The sequence below is a fragment of the Hordeum vulgare genome, chromosome 7H (genome assembly GCF_904849725.1).
Source record: "Hordeum vulgare subsp. vulgare chromosome 7H, MorexV3_pseudomolecules_assembly, whole genome shotgun sequence".
NCBI lineage: Eukaryota > Viridiplantae > Streptophyta > Magnoliopsida > Poales > Poaceae > Hordeum > Hordeum vulgare.
The window spans coordinates 311412490-311418513 of record NC_058524.1 but is presented as its reverse complement, the minus strand read 5'-3'; positions in this window follow the sequence as shown (position 1 = coordinate 311418513).

The window sequence follows — 6024 nt, the reverse complement described above, 5'->3', positions numbered from 1 at the left end:
ATGACAGCAGCGAGGATGGTAGCGTGGAGGTGGTATATGGCAGCGATGAAAGACGGTGCAGTGGCGACGTGATAACCTGTGAAGAGAACTCGAAACTCTAAAGGACTAGACACTAAGACCAGCAACTTGACACGATGATGTAACCGCAAATTCAACTAAGCAAACTACTGAACATACTATGCAAAGGCTCAGGTTGGTTCGGATATGATGATCTAACCCTAATTTTTTTATGGCTTTTTCGTGGACTATAGGTATGAAGAACAGATGCGATCTAACTACGAAAAACTGGTAAAATCACAGCGAGCAACCTGGAAATCTGATACCACTTGATAGAGGCGAAGTTGTCCCTCTCTTTTGATGAGATCGTGGGTATCGTTTTGGTGGAGTAGACTTTGACGATCCAACTACGAACGTGTGAGGACATCACGCCTTAGCAATCGCTAAACCAACTCCGAGAGGTTATTGACCACGCCGGAGCACAATCAACCTGACCACAAAGGTCTGTTTCCTGCACGCAAACGAAGAACAAGCAAGAAACTAAGATGCAATCAAGATATTGCGAATATAATAGGAAAGCTTTATTGATGAAGGTGGGGTTGTGTGACGCTTTTGTCTGGTCGTAGAACACAAACGAAGAACGCGAAGTTGCAGCTATGGTGAACTTGTAATCTAAACAAAACCCAAGTCTAAATGGTGCCCTAAGGGTTGTATATATGAGGGAATAGAGAGGCAATTTGGTGACCCTTGGAGGAGGGGTCCGAAAACAGCCCTAAACTCAGTTTCCCCACACATACGGACTCTAAAATAGCCTATATTATGGTAAATTACATGGGCCTAGCCCAAAAAATAAGGTGGCGCAACACCTATAATAGCATATGGACGAAATTTATAAAGTGGCGTCTTGAATATTTCGTCCAAAGCCTTCATGCTCTCCTTATGGTGGCTTTAAAGTGCCAAAATCACCAGTGGAAGCTCCATCGTTCTCTCCCGCGCGTGCACCTTCTTATCCATGCTTGATCCCGCTCCAACGGATATCCTTCTTGTCCATGCTAGGTCCTTCATTCATAAGCACAACAAAAGTATCTAACTTAGGCAGCATCATATGTTCATGAACATTAGAAGTATTCCCAAGAAACGAAAGTACCTAGTAATTCAATTGGCGTGCACGAGCTCTAGTAACTGGTCCAGTATGTATAGCAGCTGGGGCTGTGGGTGTAACAATGATGTTGATTACCTCATCAGGACTGCTGGCCTGTGAGCCTTGTCCATGGCGCGATCAAGATTTTTGCCAAGATTTTGTCGATCCGCCTCACGGACGACCTGCAACAGTTGGTTGGGATTCATCACAGTGCTTTCGTGCGTGGACGGTCCATTGATGATAATTTCATGATGGTACAAGGCACAGCCATACGTTTGCATGCTCTAAATATTGTGATGATCATGCTTAAGTTGGACATTTCCAAAGCTTTTGACAGAGTTCAATGGCCATTTTTTATTGAGGTGCTTTCGGCTATGGGATTTTCCTCCAAGTGGATAGGATGGATATGCGGACTTTTAGCTACCTCTCCAACCAGAGTCTTGATTAATGGTGTTCCAGGCATGTCGGTCTCCCTAAGGCAAGGGCTACGTCAAGGGGATCCTATATCGCCCATGATCTTCATCCTTATCATGGAGGTGCTTCACACGATGTTCTCGAGGGTGGCATTAATTGGCTTGTTAGAGCCCCTAGAGCCGAGAGGTTTGCACAAACGATTCTCGATATATGCGGATGATGTGATGATATTCTTGAAGCCCAGAGAGGTGGAACTTGGCTGTTGTGCCGAGATCCTGGAGAGTTTCGGAATGGCCTCTGGATTGCGGGTAAATTTCCGGAAGAGTGCGGTGATGCCAATACATTGCTCATCAAATCAAAGAGAAATGAAGAAGGCGATCCTTGGCTGCGGGATCGGGTCCTTCCCGTGCAAATATCTTGGGCATCCACTGATCATCAAGAAGTTGACTGCAGCTCAATTCCAATATCTTGTGGATCAACTAGCAAATAAGTTACCAACATGGAGAGGGACCTCACTACCAAAAAGTGGCAGACTCCTATTGGTCCAATCGGTTCTTTGTGCCATCCCAATACATGATCTTATGGCCCTTGAGCTACCACCAAAGACATTATTGGCCTTGGAGAAAATCTATCGTGGCTTCCTATGGAGTGCAAAGCGGGAGGCCCATGGTTGTAACTGCCTAGTGGCTTGGGAGCAGGTTTGTACACCATGTTGGGCCCGTGGTCTTGGCATTCCAAACTTGCATTGGCTGAACACCGCACTCCAGGCACGCTGGCTTTGGCTGCGACGTACGGATGTAGACATGCCATGGGCGGAGTTTGACATAAAGGTCACGAGTGAAGCACAAGCAATTTTCCACGCAGCAAGAACGGCAACCATCGGAAAGGGTGACATGATACTATTCTGGGAAGACAAATGGCTTCATGGCAACCGGGTTCAAGACGTGCCACCCAACATATATGAGATGATTGCCCCAAGAAAGAGGGCCTCACAAAGAGTGTGACAAGCCCTTCAGGACAACAATTGGGCGAGGGATGTTGGACCTAACCTCGAGCTACAAAACATTGAAGAATACCCGATGCTATGGGACAGGGTGGTTGAGGTGGAGTTGCATGAGGAGAGGGAAGACGTCATCCGCTGGGCCTGGGAGGCAAATGGTAACTACTTGATCCAATCGGCATATGCGGCAAAGTTCATGGGGCGATAAGTGGCAACATATGTAGATTTTGTATGGAAACAAAAGGCACCCATACAATGCCGCTTCTCCGCGTGGCTAGCAATGTGAAACCACTATTGGGCCTCGGACCGCTTGGCACGTCGAGGACTACCTCACCAGGCCGAATGCCCCTTCTGCAACCAACAGGTGGAGACCATAAACCACATACTGCTAATGTGCGTTTTTGCACGTACACTATGGCTCTGGGTTTGGACTGCCATGGGGGCTCCTAGACAGGCGTCAGCGACGGAAGACGACTTGGTGGAATGGTGCTCACGTGGGGACCCATTGCACACCGAAAGACCTCAAGGTGATCATCATTTTATGTTTATGGGAACCGTGGAAGCATCACAATTTAATTGTTTTTTTACCGCGAAACACCATCACTTCAAACAGCACCACGCACCACTGATCGTGAAGGTCGCGCGTGGAAGTCGGCAGGGCTGCTCAAGGATGACCTAGAGTTCCTTTTTAGCGGATTATATAGGCGGGCTAATGGCGAGTAGTTGCTTTTATTGCAGTGTAGCATGAGTGGTGTGAGGATCTTCTAAGCCTTGTAATGATGTAAACTTTGTGGAGGGGCTCTTCACCCCCTTTCTTCTATAAAATATGATATGCACGCTCGTGCATATTCTAGAGAAAAAAATCGTTGCCGACTCTGTGTATTTTGAAGCAAATAGCTTCAATCCGTTCTCTTGTACGTTGATGCTTCTTGAACAAGCGTTCTAAGAAAGTACTATAAGAAGAGAAACAGACTGCACTTGAATAGAACAATGAGATAGAAGAACAGAAGGAACACATTAAGGACAACAGTAACATTTAGTAGCCACTTGTTATAGGAACTGTTCATAGTAATATATGTATCTTAGAAATGGGATCCACAAGAAAACATATAATACTTTACCTTTACAATGAGAATATAGATATATGACGAACGATATGCACTAGCTTCACAGTGGATAGTGGCATAGATGTGATAACATAAAGAGCTTTATTTATTACTTTGTAGAGCCATTTTACATTGAAAACCGCTATGTGATGGTAACATATTATGTTACTTTATTTTGCATCTTTCCTCATTAAATACTAGCGACATCATATCTTTTGCCTATGTGGCATGTGTGTTACCACATCCCCAACACCGACCCTCAAATTTCCCACATCCGTCCGGGCTATACGGTCCGGACGTATTGTGACATCCAATGCAGACATGTATCAGTCTGCGGGGCGGACCGGACGCAATTTCTCCCAAAAACTAGAACCAAATGTGGGGGGTTTTGTGGGAGTACGGAGAGCAGACATGTAGGGCTCCGACACCCCCATCCCACCCAAAAGGCAAGCAAGCCCGCACTTTTGTAGTTGTCCACCATGTTTACGCGGCAAAATCCCTAATCTCTTCTTTCATCCCGCCACTCTCTACCCAACTCCCGCCCTTTTCTACCATTCCCTTCTTCTGTACCATCATACCGACGCGACAAAAGCGGCTCGTCAAAGCGAAAGCCATAAAGAAGGAGACTCACAAGAAGTGGGCCGCCAGCGGAGGCCGTGTCGACGGGCGTGGTGGTCGCGGACTAGGCGGAGGTCATGGCCATGGTGCGCATATGGTGTCACCCACCATACAAACACCGCCATGGCCGGATCATTACAAGGCTCTTTACTTCTATGTCGTGAACCAACTGGGTAGGCAGTCCTAGGCTGCCGCCATCATGTCATTCGTTGTCAACGCCAACGCAGCATCGCTGCTCTTCTTGGAGTGTTTTTTTGTCGCAGCTTGTCGAGGCGCGGACATCGGGCAGGGGTAGATTTGTGCGTGCATGTTATTCGCGTGTATGCCTAAAGCAATGGAGTCAGCCTAAGATGGGACCGGGAGATGATGGACATCATTCATGATGAAGGTGAGGACGATGTGCCTATGAGGACGGGCAGGTGGAAGACTCGGATCCCACCCAGTCCGACAACTATACCCAGACGGCCACGATGCATGCCAACACCTAGGCGGACATGCAGCAGGCCAACACCGAGACGGGCACACATTAGCCAGATTGGGTTGCCTTACAACATCAATAGGGCGATGGTTTGGACTATCTTGCTGGCAATCTGAAGAAAAGGGGTAGAGGAGAAAGCTTCAACGTGCATGAGGACGAGCTGTTGTGTGATGCATGGTTGGACACTAGCCTCGATCCGATCCACGGCATAGAGCAAAATGGCACAACCTTTTGGAACAACATTCACATATGGTTTCATGAACACAAGCATTTTGCACCCCACTCTGACGCGGTCATCCGTAACACTGGATCAAAGTCCCTCAACCATCGATGGTACACCATCCAAGAGGTCGTCTCCAAGTATTGCGGCCACTTGAAACATTCATCGTATGATGGCCTAGCGGTGTGCACTTTTGTTAATCACTAGCCGGTTATGCATAGTTTTGTAGCCGGATATGCATTGTATTGTTGATCGCCAACCCGATATGCATTGCATTGTTGATCACCACCCGTATATGCATTGTATTGTTGATCACTAGCCGGAAATACATAGTTTCGTAGTCGGATATGCAAAGTATTGTTGTTCACTAGCCGGATATGTATACATAGGTCTTGACGATGTTTTATTTTGTAGCCATATTGGGCGTGTACGGTGTTCAAAAAGTTGGAGAAAAAAAACTCACCATCATGCATTGTTGGTTGAAGTTGAATGGGCAATCGAAGTGGAATAATTTTATAGCCAAGACAGCCCCCAAGCCTACCGACCCAACCCAAGAATCGCCAAATAAGATTAGAAGAGAGTTTCCGAGAAAAAAGTGGGAGGAGGAAAGGGCAAAGCGAGAAGGTCCGATTGTCACGTTGAAGGAGAAGTTCGAGGACATCTTGTTGAAGAAGGAGGAGGCATACGTCACGCAGTCCGACATCAAGGACGAGAAAAAGATGAAGAGGTTCAAATTGTTGATGGAGGCGACCGTGAAGAAACTGGCGATCAAAGAGAAGAGGGCCTTGATCGAAGAGAAGGCCATGCTCGAGGATAAGAAGGTGAAGATCGATGCCGATGCGGAACGCCAAGATGTTATTCTTAAAGGTGGAGTCTTTGGATGTCGACATTTGGATGAGAGCTATTCATCCTCTAAAGTCATGAATTTATCTTTTTTGTACAGATTGCATTTCAACGTTTTTCATTCTGAAATTTTACACACATATATATAACATCCTTGTTTACTTGCATAAATTTTCAGATTTTTTTAAACCAAAAAGTTTAAATTTT